The following is a 15,441-nucleotide window of genomic DNA, read 5'->3' on the forward strand; positions in this document are numbered from 1 at the left end:
TCTTCAGGGTCTCAGTACTGCTCTCCTGAGATACAGATAGTACTACTGAATTAGGAAATTACGGTTTTCAATAAGGGAGACACCTTTAAAGAACTCTATTTTTATCCCGTTTGTGCTCCTTAGTAATATCAAAACAAAGTTCAAGAAAGGTCCACTGGAGTAAGAGCAATATGTCCTCATATCATCTTTCCGCAGAGGTGTCATAGCCCTAGGAACTGGAGAGAACTGGAAAGGAAATTTGGCTTTTTAAAATCCAGCCTCTAAAAGAACAATGGGACTGCAAGGCATTGCCTATACTCATACAGTGTTTGATTAAACAAATAGCTGGGCCAGACACGGTGGCTTATGCCTATAATCCCAGCACTTTGGGAGGCCGAGGTGGGCAGATCACAAGGTCAGGAGTTTGAGACCAGCCTGGCCAACATAGTGAAACCCCGTCTTTACTAAAAAAAAAAAAAATCAGCTGGGCATGGTGGCACACACCTGTAATCCCAGCTACTTGGGAGACTGAGGCAGGAGAACTGCTTGAACCTGGGGGGCAGAGGTTGTGGTGAACTGAGATCACGCCACTGCACTCCAGCCTGGGTGACAGAGTGAGACTCTGTCTCAGAAATAAAAGAAACGAAACAAAAAAACCAAATAGCTTTACCTGTAGACTACCAGAACTTCTTAAGAAATACCATCAATATTGAAGTGATCCAAAAACCACAGTTTCAGCTTCTTTTCCTCCAGATGTGTGCACCAAAATCAAACAGATTGTATTTAACAAATGTCTTTTATAGGCAAGGCCCTTTGCTAGGTGTACTGAAGGAACCAGATCCTCATCCACACCCCATGATCTCCACGGAGGCCCCGCCTTTCTCCTGCCTGTGTTTGTTTTTCACTCACAAAGAATCACGTTCTCAGCTCACAGTCATTGAATCTGTACCTTTTACGGGAACTTAACAGCTTCCATCCACTTTTCCTAAATAGTCCTCTCATTTTTGGCTCTACCTGCCTTTCTTGGGCTGGACCTCACAAGCTCAGCATATCCCCACTGTATGACCAGGATATGTGTAGTTGGGTTGCCAGAAAAAATACAGAATGCCCAGCTGAATTTACATCTCAGATAAATAATGTTTAATTTTTAGTATAAGTGTGTCCCCTGTAATATTTGGAATATAATATACTAAAAACTGATTTGATGTTTATCTGAAATTCAAATTTAACTGAGCACTTCATGTTTTTATTTGTTAAATCTTAATACTACATGGAAGGCATAAAATCTTCAGCTGTAATTCCTTAAATTAGACTTGAAACCTAATCTTAGAAAAATCATCCTAAGCAACTTTTCCTCTTTCCTTCTTACAAACTTATATAACCTCACACCTACTCAAGTGCATATAATCTTATTCCCTAATTCTTTTTTTTAATTTTTGAATTTTTTATTGACTAATTTTTAACGTAAATTTTATACCCAGCAAAACGCACAGCTCTTTTTTTGGGGGGGGTGGGGGTTTGCCAATGTGCTACTTTATTTATTTATTTTTGTTATTATACTTTAAGTTCTAGGGTACATGTGCACAACGTGCAGGTTTGTTACATATGTATACATGTGCCATGTTGGTGTGCTGCACCCATTAACTCATCATTTACATTAGGTATATCTCCTAATGCTATCCCTCCCCCTCCCTCCACCCCACGACAGGCCCGGTGTGTGATGTTCCCATTCCTGTGTCCAAGTGATCTCATTGTTCAATTCCCACCTATGAGAGAGAACATGTGGTGTTCGGTTTTTTGTCCTTGCGATAGTTTGCTGAGAATGATGGTTTCCAGCTTCATCCATGTCCCTACAAAGGACATGAACTCATTCTTTTTTATGGCTGCATAGTATTCCATAGTGTATATGAATGCATGGCTCTTAAATGCATTTGTGATGAGTTTCAGCAAATGTGTACCCCTGTGCAACATACACTAAACCAAGATATAGAATATTTCCATAACTCTAGAGAGTTCCCTTGTGCCCCTCTCCAGTTAATTATCTCATCCCAGAGATAACCATCATAGATTAGTTTTGCTTGTTCTTGAACCTCATATAAATGAAATTATACAGCATGTATATATTAGTCAGTTCAGGCTACCACAACAAAAATACCATAGACTGGGTGGTTTAAACAAGAGACATTTATTCTTTCACAGTTCTGGAGGCTAGAAGTTCGAGATCAGGGTGCCAGCATGGTTGGGTCCTGGTGAGGGCCCACTTCTGGTTTGCAGATGTGTTCCTTCTCCATGTGAGCTCACATGGCCTTTCCTTCAATAGGCCAGAAGTCTAAAGTCAAGGTGTTGGCAAAGCTGTTTCCTTTTGGAGACTCTGAGAATCTTCCATGCCTCTCTCACAGCTTCTGGCGGCTGCTGGCAATCCTTGACATTATTTAGCGTGCAGATACGTCACTTTGGTTTCTGCCTCCTTTGTCACAGGCTCTTCGTTCTTTTGTCCCTGTCTCCGTGTGTCCTCTCCTCCTTTTATAAGGACAATAGTCATTGGATTTAGGGCCTACCCTAATCCAGTTTGACCTCATCTTAGCTTAACTATGATGTCTGCAAAGACTCTGTTTCCAAATAAGGTCACATTCTGAGATTCTAGGTGGACGTGAATTTTGGAGAGACACTATTCAACCCACTACAGATAAATACCTAAGAGCTGGAATTGTTCAACCATCTTGTATACTACTTAAATTCTTATATCCCTAAATTTTACCTATGACCTTTTTGGCCCTCTTGTCTTCTAACAGTGAAAGTATGGTACTAAGGCAGCAGTTTTGAAAAATTAAAGGAATAGTAGTTGGAAAAGTCACAGCTGCCAATATATTGCTATTTATATTTCCTAGCCCTCCTATGCTATCATACCACACTCTACTGCTTCTACACTAAAGCCCACATGCTTACAGTATCAAAGTGAAACAGGAAAAAGATTCAATGGGAGTCTAGTTTCGCTGGAACTTTAGAAAGAAATGAGATTAATGTGATGTTTCTCCAACTTTGACTTGCATAAGAATCACCTGGAAGGCTTCTTAAAGTGCACTGCTTTTGCAGATGACATAATCTTGTATCTGTTACATTGTATCTATACTTGCAGAAAATCCTAAGGAATCCACTGAAACATATTAGACCTAATAAATGAGTTCAGCAAGGCTGTAGGACGCAAGATCAATACACAAAGATCAATTGTATTTCTTTCTTTCTCTCTTTTCTTTTTTTTTTTTTTTTTTTTTGAGATGGAGTCTTGCTCTGTCACCCAGGCTGGAGTGCAGTGGCCAGATCTCGGCTTACTGCAAGCTCCACCTCCCGGGTTCACGCCATTGTTCTGCCTCAGCCTCCCAAGCAGCTGGGACTACAGGTGCCCGCCACTACACCCGTCTAATTTTTTGTATTTTTAATAGAGACGGGGTTTCACCGTGTTAGCCAGGATGGTCTCGATCTCCTGACCTCGTGATCCACCTGCCTCGGTCTCCCAAAGTGCTGGGATTACAGGCATGAGCCACCATGCCTGGCCAATCAATTGTATTTCTATATGCATGCATGAACAATCTGAAAATAAAATTAAGAAAACAGTTCATTTTATAATGGCATAATAAGGAAAATACTTAGAAATAAATTTAAGAAAATAACTAAAAAGTACATCATTGAAATATATTAAAGGATATCTAAATAAATGGAAAGAGAGGCCATGTTCAGGGATTGAAAGATTTAATATTGCTAAGGGGGCAATATTTGCCAGATTGATCTACAGATTCAATGCAGTCTGTATCAAAATCTCAGTTGTCTTCTTTACAGAAATTGACAAGCTGATCCTAAAATTCATACAGAAATTCAAAGGACCAAGAATAACCAAAACAGTCTTAAAAACGAAGAGCAAAGTTGGAAGAATCACACTTTCTGGTATCAAAACTTACTGCAAAGCTATAGTAATCAAAACACTTGGTACTGGCATAAGATCAATAGAATAAAACTGAGAATCCAGAAATAAAGCCTCACATTTATGGCTAATTGATTTTTTTTGAGACAGAATCTTGCTCTGTTGCCCAGGCTGGAGTGCAGTGGTGTGATTTTTGGCTCACTGCAACTTCCATCTCCTGGGTTCAAATGATTCTCATGCCTCAGTCCCCCAAGTAGCTGGGATTACAGGTGCATGCTACCACACCTGGCTAATCTTTGTATTTTTAGTAGAGAGGGGGTTTCACTATGTTGGCCAGTGTATTAAACCATTCTCATGTTGCTATGAAGAAGTACCTGAGACTGGGTAATTTATAAAGAAAAGATGTTTAATTGACTCACAGTTTTGCATGGCTTGGGAGGCCTCAGGAAGCTTACAATCATGGCAGAATGCACCTCTTCACAGGGCGGCAGGAGAGAAAATGAGTGCCAAGCGAAAGGGGAAGCCCCTTATAAAACCATCAGATCTCTTGAGAACTCACTCACTATCAAGAGAACAGCATGGGGCGGTGGGGGGGGGGGACCTGTCCCCATGATTCGATTATCTTCACCTGGTCCCCCACTTGACATGTGGGGATTATTACAATTCAAGGTGAGATTTGGGTGGGGACACAGAGCCAAACCATATCAGCCAGGCTAGTCTCAAACTCTTGGCCTCAAGTGATCCACCTGCCTCAGCCTCCCAAAGTGCTGGGATTACAGATGTGAGCCACTATGCCCAGCCGGCAAATTGATTTTTGACAAGACTACCAAGACAATTCAATGGGGAAACAAGTAGTCTTTTCAACAAATGGTTCTGGGACAACTTGATATCTATATCAAAAGTATAAAGTTTGACTCCCTACCTCACACTGTTTACAAAAAGTAACTCAAAATAGATAAAAAACCTAAAAGTAAGTGCAAAAAGTATAAAACTCCTAGAAAAAAACGTAGACATAAATCTTCATCACCTTGAATTACATAGTGGTTTTTTAGACATGACACCAAAAGCACAAGTAACTATGAACAACAAAAACAAAATGTATATTAGAATACATCAAAATTTAAAACTTTTGTCCTTCAAAGGATACCATCAAGAAAATACCAAGACAATCCACATAATGGGAGAAAATTTTTGCAAATCATATGTTTGATAAAGGACTTGTAACTAGAATAAATAAAGAACTCTTACAACTCAATAATAAGACAAATAACCCAATTTAAAAATGGGCAAAGAATCTAAATAGGCATTTCTCCAAAGAAGATATACAAATGGACAATGAACACATGAAGATATGCTCAACATCATTGGCCATCAGGGCAATGCAAATCAAAACCAATATGAGACACTGTAATATCAAAAACAATATGAGACAACCTGGGAAACATTCTGGCAGTTCCTCAAAATGTTAAATATAGAGTTACCATATGGCCCAACAATTTCACTCCTATGTATATGCCCCAAAGAAATAAAAACGTGTTCACAGAAAAACTTGTATATGAATGTTCATAGCATCATTCGTAGCCCCAAAGTGGCTACAAACCCAAATGTCTATCAGCTGACTAATGGGCAAACAAAATGTCATGTACACATACAATGGAATATTCTTTAGCAATGAAAAGAAATGAAGTACTGACACATGTACATACAAGGCTCAACATGTATAAGCCGTGAAAACAGTGAACTAAATGAAAGAAACCAGTCACAAACGGCCATGCATTGTATAATTCTATTTATATGAAATGTCCAGAAAAGGCAAATCAACAGGGACAGAAAGTTAATCAGTGGTTGTCTGGGACTGAGCAGCTGAGGAAAATCGAGGAGTGACTGCTAATGGGTACAGGGTTTTTTTTGAGGGTGATGAAAATGTTCTAAAATGTTGATTGTGGTGATGGTTGTGCAACTTTGTGAATATTCTAAGAGCTACTGAATTGTCCACTTTAAATGGGTGAGTTGTAGGGCAATGAACTATATCTCAATAAAGCTATTATTGAAACAAGCACAGGGCCAGGTACAGTGGCTCAGGCCTGTTACCCCAGCACTTTGGGAGGCCAAGGCAGGTGGATTACTTGAGGTCAGGAGTTTGAGACCAGCCTGGCCAACATGGCCAAACCGTGTCTCTACTAAAAATACAAAAATTAGCCGGTTGTGGTGGCGAGTGCCTGTAATCCCTGCTACTTGGGAGGCTGAGGCAGGAGAATCACTTGAACCTGGAAGGCCGAGATTGCAGTGAGCCAAGATCGCACAGCTGCACTCTACCCTAGGTGACAAAGCGAGATTCTATCTCAAAACAAAAACAAAAACAAACAAAAAAAATTCCTTATTTTGTAGATATAGGGTAGTATCTGAGAATTTGTTTTTCTGACAAAATCCTAGCTGATGTCACTGCGGCTCTAGAAACGACATTTTGAGAACCACTGGATTAAGACCCTCTAGTGAAAGACGGACAGGGAAGGAGAATGAGGTGTGGTGGTCAGAGCTGAGTGGGAAGCAGCCCTAGGTGTGGCTCTAGAACTAGTAAGATTAGCAATAAGAGCAGTAGGATAATTGTTGTCCACCCACCTCTCTCCTCCATGTTCATTTTTTCAGCGAGGCCCCAAGGAATACATTTTTTTTTTTTTTTTTTTTTTTTTACAGACATGTGCTACCACGCCCAGCTAATTTTTGTATTTTTAGTAGAAACGGAAGTTTTTCCATGTTGGCCAGGCTGGTCTAGAACTCCTGACCTCAGGTGATCCTCCCACCTCGGCCTCCCAAAGTGCTGGAATTACAGGTGTGAGTCTCCGCACCCGGCACCCAAGGAATACTTTTAAAAGATACTTTAGAAGATTATGGTCTGATCTCAAAGTTTAGAGAAAGAAAATGCTACTTTTCCCACAATGACCCATGAAAGCTTTGTTATCCATGACTTTACCTAAAAGTTTTCAGAATATTTTTCTTTTTTTATCCTGGGTCTCCACTTTTGGCTTGTAGGTTGTTCTGCTGTACATGAAGGGTGGGATTAGGGTAGCATTGGCAACAAACAGCCTAGGCATCACCACTTTCCCTTCTGGGGCCGAGAAGACACCATGCCCTTTAATTACAGCCTTCTTTTCTCAGCTCCTCAGATTTGGCTTCAGAATCTTCAGCATGGCTCTCTAGTCAGCTGGTACCAACCTGGGAGAGTTGACATGGCACATAAAGCTTATTTGCCATCCTGGGATTAGAAGCTCTTGAGGAACCTTTGAGCTCTAATGTGGGATTCAAGTCCACACGCGTTTGTGAAGCAACTATGACCAAGCACTGTGGCTGATATGTGGGTGAAAACAGAACGAGTCTTGGGATTCCAGATTAAATGAAATAGGACCACACTTTAAATTGCCACAATGGTAACCTTTTTTAAGGTTTAAGGACCTTGAACCTGGGAATAATGCATAACAGCTACACATCTGTATACAGCAGTAACAAATGATTCCCTGATTTCAGAGCCTCTTCCACTCTCATTGGCCATGTATTCTCAAAACTTTTTCTTTCTTGTCTCCCAATGCAAATGAGCAAGGGGAATTGACTAGAAAGCCAGAATCCATCATTATGGTTGGAAGCCTTTCTGTTTCCCCCCTTACCTCAGGACTTGGAGAAGCTTAACGTGGGAAAATTGCTCAGAACCTCCAACCAATCACTATCATGATGATCCTTTATAGTGTTCTATTTCATGTGCTGCAGACTTTGGACGCTGGTTGTATGATTTTGCTTTTTTTTCCTCTGCTTTAAGCAGCTGAGTACTCTATATTAAGGCCTAAGCAATCAATATAATAATAGCTACCCTTTGAGTGTTTACTACTTGTTAGACCCTATGCTAAGAGTTTGATGCATATTATTCCATTTAATCCTCACTACGATGAAGTTAGACAGTTTTGTTTTGTTTGAAACAGGGCCTCACTCTGTTGCCCAGGCTGGAGTGTGGTGTCGCTATGTCAGCTCACTGCAGCCTCAACCTCCTGGGCTCAAGCAATTATCCTGCCTCAGCTTCCCGAATAGCTGGGACTACAGGTTCATGTCATCACACTCAGCTAATTTTTTGGTATATTTTTAGAGACAGGGTTTCACCATGTTGCCCAGGCTAGCCTGGAACTCCTGAGCTCAAATGATCCTCCTGCCTTGGCCTCCCAAAGTGCCGAGGTTACAGGTAGGTGTGAGCCACCATGCCCGGCCAGGCAGTTTTATCCATTCATATTTTACAGAAAACTGAGGCTCAGAGAGATTATATAACTTGGTCAAGCTGATTGTTAAATATTCAAGAATTTTGTAAGCTGCAGTTTGTTAAACCTAACTTGAAATAGGCCATGGTAGGAGTATTTACAATGCAGAAATGGGTAAGCACTCTAAGTCAGAGTTCCCCTTCCCCCCATCCAATTCAGCAGCAAAGGATTGGTTAACCCGAAAGCACAGTGACACTATCCTTTTTTGTTAGAACTTTGTCCTGTATATATGACATTTGAAATTTGAATTGTTTCTAGGGTTTGGCAATTATGAAAAAGCCTCTGATCATCATTTATGTCCAGATTTGTATGAACACAAGTTTTCTCCCTTTTTTTTTTATTATTTTTTTTTTGAGACGGAGTCTAGCTCTGTCGGCCAGGCTGGAGTACAGTGGCGCCATCTCAGCTCACTGTAAGCTCCGCCTCCTGGGTTCCCGCCATTCTCCTGCCTCAGCCTCCTGAGTAGCTGGGACTACAGGTGCCTGCCACCACACCCTGCTAATTTTTTCTATTTTTAGTTGAGACGAGGTTTCACCTTGTTAGCCAGGATGGTCTCGATCTCCTGACCTTGTGATCCACCTGCCTCAGCCTCCCAAAGTGCTGGGATTACAGGCGTGAGCCACCGCACCCGGCCTTTTTTTTTTTTTTCTTTTTTTGAGACAAGGTCTCACTCTGTCACCCAGGTTGGAGTGCAGTGGTGGGATCTCGGCTCACTTCAACCTCTGCCTCCCGAGCTCAAGCGATATTCCCACCTCAGCCACCCCCTTACCCCTTCCTTGGCTAATTTTTTGTTAGTTTTTTAGAGACAGGGTTTCACCATGTTGCCCAGGCTGGTCTTGAACTCCTGGGTTCAAGCGATCCACTCACCTTGGCCTTCCAAAATACTAGGATTACAGGTACAAGCCATGGCACCTGGCTGTTTTCCAAAGTTATTTATCATTTTGCATTCCCACCAGCAATGCCTAAGAGTTCCAGTTGCTCCACATCCTTGCCACAACTTAACATTGTCAATTTTTTTTTTTTTTTTTTGAGACGGAGTCTCACTGTCACCCAGGCTGGAGTGCAATGGCACGATCTTGGCTCACTACAACCTCCACCTCCTGGGTTCAAGGGATTCTTCTGCCTCAGCCTCCTGAGTAGCTGGGATTACAGGCACCCGCCACCACGCCCCGCTTTTTTTTTTTGTTTTTTTAATATATACATATTTTTAGTAGAGACAGCGTTTCCCATGTTGGCCAGGCTGGTCTCAAACTCCTGACCTCAAGTGATCTGCCCATCTCAGCCTCTCAAAGTGCTGAGATTATAGGCATGAGCCACCATGCCTGGCCTTTGGTTTTGTTTTAACCATTCTAATAAATGTGTATGATATTTCATTGTGTTTAATTTGCATTTTCCTAATGATTAATGATGTTGAGAATCTTTTCATTTCCCTAATTGTCATTCATCTAGTTTCTTTGGTGAAGTTCCTGTTCAAATCTTTTGTCCAATTTTTATTGGGTTGTTTCCTTAAGTTTTGACAGATCTTTATATATTACAGATATAAATCTTTTTACCCAGTCCATGGCTAATCTTTTCATTTTCTTAACATGTCATATATATATATATATACACACACACATATGTGTATATAAATACATATACATACATATATACATATATACACATATGTCATATATATACACATACATACACACATATATATGTTATATATATACACACACACTTATATACACACACTTTTTTTTTTTAAAGATGGGTTCTAGCTCTGTCACCCAGGCTGGAGTACAGTGGTGCAATCATAGTTACTGCAACCTCAAACTCCTAGGCTCAAGCAAGCCTCCTGCCTCTGCCTCCTATGTAGCTAGGACTTGTACAGGCACACATCACCACACTCAACTAATTGTTTTTTTTTTTTTTTTCCTGGATCCACTTGTTTCTATGCAATTGACTAATTTTTTTTTTTTTTTTTTTTTTTTTTTTTTGAGATGGAGTCTCGCTCTTTTGCCCAGGCTGGAGTGCAGTGGTGCTATCTCGGCTCACTGCAACCTCCACCTCCCAGGTTCAAGCAATTCTCCTTCCTCAGCCTCCCGAGTAGCTGGGATTACAGGCGCCCGCCACTACACCTGGCTAGTTTTTGTATTTTTAGCAGAGACAGGGTTTCACCATGTTGGCCAGGCTGGTCTCAAACTGCTGACCTCAGGCGATCCACGTGCCTCGGCCTCCCAAAGTGCTGGGATTACAGGTGTGAGCCACCGCGACCGGCCACAACTGACTAATTTTAAAAAATTATTTTTAGTAGAGACAAGGTCTGGCTATGTTGACTGGGCTGGTCTTAAACTCCCAGGCTCAAGTGATCTTCCTACCTCAGCCTCCTAAAGTGCTGGGATTTTAGGCACGAGCCACCATGCCTCGCCAAAATATTATTTATTTGACAAATAAAAATCGTATTTTTTTGTATTTTTTAAATGTACATTTATCATCTACAACATATTGTTTTTAAACATATAAATTGTGAAATGGCTAAATTGAACTGATTAACATATGTATTACTTCACATACTTTTTTAATGATGAGAACACTTAAAATTTACTCATTTTGCAATTTTCCAGATTTTTTTTTTTTTGAGATGGAGTCTGGCTCTGTCGCTCAGGTTGCAGTGCAGTGGTGCCATCTCGGCTCACTGTAACCTCTGTCTCCCGGGTTCAGGTGATTCTCGTGCCTCAGCTTCCCAAGTAGCTGGGATTACAGGCACCTGCCACCACACCCAGCTAATTTTTGTATTTTTAGTAGAAACAGGGTTTGACTGTATGGGCCAGGCTGGTCTCAAACTACTGACCTCAAGTGATCCGCCTGCCTTGGCCTCTCAAAGTGCTGGGATTACAGGCGTGAGCCACTGTGCCTGGCTGGAATTTTCAAGATCTTAACCTGACTTTTGAAGAGCAAAATTTATTCATTTTTATGAAGTCCAAATTGTTATTATTTATTTTAATGGGTCATGTTTACTGTGTCATATCTAAAAAATCTTTGTGTAACACAAGGTCACAAAGGTGTTCTCGTATGTTTTCTTTTAGAAGTTTTATGGTTTGTTTTCTATTCAGGTCTACAATCTGTTTTGGGTTTGTATGTGAATAGGCTGTGAGTTATGAATCAAGGCTTATTTATTTGCATATTATAATCAATGAGCCTATATTGACATATCATTATCACTGCAAATTCATAGTTTACATTATGGTTCATTAGGTGTCGTACATTCTGTGGGTCTGGACAAATGTATAATGACATGTACCCACTACTGTAGTGTCATACAGAAGCATTTCACTGCCCTAAAATCCTCTGTGCTCTACCTGTTCATCTTTCCCTCCCCCACGGATCTCTTTACTATCTTCATAGTTTTGCCTTTTCCAGAATGTTGTTGGGGCGATCAGACCCAACACCAGGTCGTGGGGGCGACGAAGTCCAGCAGAGTCAAAGGAATGAGAAAAAGACAGTTTGAGAGAGAAAGTGGGACCAGGGGACCATCGTGAGTGTGGAGGCTGCCAAGGCCCCGATTTCTGGGCGTCCATGGCTGTTTATTGGTGCTCAAACAAACAAACAGGTGGTGAAGATGTGGGGGTTGAAAGGAAACAGTGTATCAAGTGAATGGCTGCTTGAAATAATGGGTGTGCTAGAAGCAAGGAGCCAGCAAGTCTAGCAGACATGCAAGCCCTGCCTCAGCTGCTCTCCCAACACTCAGCTTTTCTCCCAACATGTGCTCTACCTGTTCATCTTTCCCTCCCGCACAGATCTCTTTATTATCTCCATAGTTTTGCCTTTTCCAGAATGTTATATAGTTGGAACCATCACTTATGTACTATCAGTATGATCTTTTTCAGATTGGCTTCTTTCACTTAGTATAATAATACACATTTAAGATTCCTCCATGTTCTCTCTCTCTTCTCTCTTCTCTCTCTCTCCTTTCTTTGAGACTGAGTCTCACTCTATCGCCCAGGCTAGAGTGCAGTGGCACAATCTCAGCTCACTGCAATCTCCACCTCTGGGTTCAAGCAATTCTCGTGCCTCACCCTCCCAAGTAGCTGGGATTACAGGTGCCCACCACCACGTGTGGCTAATTTTTGTATTTTTTAGTAGAGATGGGGTTTCACCATGTTGGCTAGGCTGGTCTCGAACTCCTGACCTCAAGTGATCTGCCCACCTTGGCCTCCCGAAGTGCTGGGATTACAGGCGTGAGCCACTGCGCCTGGCTCCTGCATGTCTTTTAATGGCTTGATAGCTCATTTCTTGTTAGTGGTGAAGAATATTTCATCATCTGCATGTACCACAGTTTATTTATCCATTCACCTACCAAAGAACATCTTGTTTGCTTCCATGTCTTGTCAATTCTGGGTAAAGCTACTATAAATGACTATGTGTAGGTTTTTGTGTGGATATACATTTTCAACTCATTTATATAAATACCAAGGAGAGTGATTGCTGGATTATATGGTAAAAGCATGCTTAGTTTTGTGGTAGTTTTTGTTTTGTTTTGTTTTACATTTAGATCTTTATCTGGAATTTCTTTTTATGAAAATATGAGGTAAACTTTCCTCCTAAATGGATAGGCATTTGTCCTGAGATCATTTATTGCATCCATTTTTTCCTAGTGGTTGGAAAGCATCATCCACAGACTAAATCATGCAAGGTAACTGTGTGAGCCTGGACAAGTTAGTTAACCTCTCTGTACTCCAGGTTTCTCACCTGGCAAAGGGGTTAACAATAACTGCTTACAGCATTGGTATGAAGGTAACATGAGGCAATGGGCATGGAGACATTTGAAAAAGTAAAAATCCCGTATCCCTGAATCATCTGTATATGGGTGAAGATAACATGACTCTTTCTGAGGCTGTGAACACACTTGCTCATCTGAAAAGCCATCCAGGTCCATCATAGCATTCTCAAACCATTGGTCACATTTGAAATGTAGATGCCAATGATCCATATTTTCAGGGGATTTGAGTGTGGGCTTCAGTAGAAGGGAAGAGAAGGCTAGTGAAGGAGTAACTAGTAGGTAGCCATGGATGAATTATCAGTTTGGGTACCCTGTGGTCCTATAGACTTCAAGAGCACATAAATACCACTTGTTAGACTGTGAGTTCCTTGAGGGCAGAGTGCTTGTGTCGAATTTGTCTTAAAAATCACAGAGCCTGACTAGAAAGCTTCCAGTTAAGTTTCAATGAATTAAACTAAATTTTCTCCATTAGGACTCACTGGGAAGAGAAGAAAAAGGAAGGCTAAGGAAAATGGAATCTCTCATCTGGCCTACCCTTGCTTCCAAATACTTGGTACTCTTGTAAAGAATCCAATTTACAGCCAGTTGCTATCAAGTATAATTAGTGAAAACGATCCTTTTTCTCAGTAAATGGCAGCTTTCTTGGTATAGTTGCCCTGTGCCTTGCTGCAACTTGGCAGCCCAGACCCACCAGTGGGGAACAGTCTGGGAGCCCTGTGGGGTGGCTCTGGAGCTGCTGATGGAAGGCTCAGGAATCAGGGCTTGCTGAACTTAAGGTTCAGGCTGCTTTCCCTGCAATAGGGTCAGCCAGCAGGGAGCAGGCAGGTCTGTGATGCAAGCAGAGAAGGTGGGATTGTGCCCACTGGGGAAGGGGGCTCTTGCTCTACCAAGGAGGGGGCTGGATGCCATGGTGCAGAATCCTCTGGGGTCTTGGCTCCTACTTGTCAACCACTAATTAATTTTTAGGTTTACAATTGATGTTTTCTTATCCAAGGACATCTGGTATACAAAAGTTCCCCTAGCTTAAAATGTTTAGTATTCTCTGAATAGCTTTCCTCTGTTCTCTAAGAAAGAGGCTTCCTCAGCAGCTGTGCTGCAAAAGACCCCAAATGTATTGCACATCCGAAGAGTGGCTAAGTGGGAGGTGAAGGGTGGGTACAGGGGTCTGTTGTAGGCACTGTCCTCCTCTGGGCTCCTTTGACATTGGCCTGGTGGCTGGGATACTTCAGAATAAAGGCCTAGTGGGTCACAGGTTTAGGGGGAGTTGGGGCTAGTCCCTAGGCCACTATAGGTGGTGGGCAAACATTGTAGAAGGCCTAATGTTTGGAAAGCCAGTGTGGAATTCTCCTTTGTGCAACTGCGTCACTGAATCAATTGGGATTTTTATTGGTGAATGGACACTTGGAAGTTTTAATATGCAAAACATAATTTACTTTTATTACTTAAATTACTTAATGTAATTTTAATATGCAAGACTTAATTTACGAAGAGCCAGGATTCCGGGTGTTTAAATCCTTGTCTCCAGGGAACACAGCTGTCCCTTTGAGGAAAACCTAATTTCTCTTCCCTGCCTGTGTGACTTTGGGACAAATCTGGGACAACAGTGAATTCTCTATTACTGTTATTACCACCCAAGTAAACTAAAAATCCAGGATGAGAAAAATCTTACAGAAAATTCTAGCTGAGGCTTCTAGCTTATAGTACAATGAATAGACCTTAATCATAGAATGCCTTTAAGAAAAACATTTAGGCCCGACTTGGTGGTTCACACCTGTCCTGTAATCCCAGCACTTTGGGAGGCCGAGGCGGACAGATCTCTTGACCTCAGGAGTTTGAGACCAGCCTGGGCAACAAGGTGAGATCCTGTCTCTACAAAAAATACAAAAATTAGCCTGGTGTGGTGGTGCCCGCCTGTAGTCCCAGCTACTCGGGAGGCTGAAGCAGACGGATCGCTTGAGCCCGGGAGGTCGAGGCTGCATTGAGCTGAGATTGGGCCACTGCACTCCAGCCTGGGTGACAGAGCGAGACCCTGTCTCCAAGTAAACAAAATAAAATAAAATTAAAAAAAATATTCAAAAAGCCCTCGAGGTTTTTTTTGTTTGTTTGTTTTATTTTTTGATACGGAGTCTTACTCTGTTGTCCAAGCTGGGGTGCAGTGGCACGATCTCGGCTCACGGCAACCTCTGCCTCCTGGGCTCAAGCGATCCTACCGCCTCAGCCTCCCCAGGCATGCGCCACCACACCCGGCTGAATTTTTCTTTTTTCTTTTCTTTTCTTTTTTTTTTTGAGACGGACTTTCACTCTTGTTGCCCAGGCTGGAGTGCAATTGTGCAATCTCGGCTCACCACAACCTCTGCCTCCCGGGTTCAAGCAATTCTACTGCCTCAGCCTCCCGAGTAGCTGGGATTACAGGCATGCTCCACCATGCCCGGCTAATTTTGTATTTTTAGTAGAGACAGGGTTTCTCCATGTTGGTCAGGCTGGTC

This window comes from Gorilla gorilla, chromosome 1 (genome assembly GCF_029281585.2).
Source record: "Gorilla gorilla gorilla isolate KB3781 chromosome 1, NHGRI_mGorGor1-v2.1_pri, whole genome shotgun sequence".
Taxonomy (NCBI): domain Eukaryota; kingdom Metazoa; phylum Chordata; class Mammalia; order Primates; family Hominidae; genus Gorilla; species Gorilla gorilla.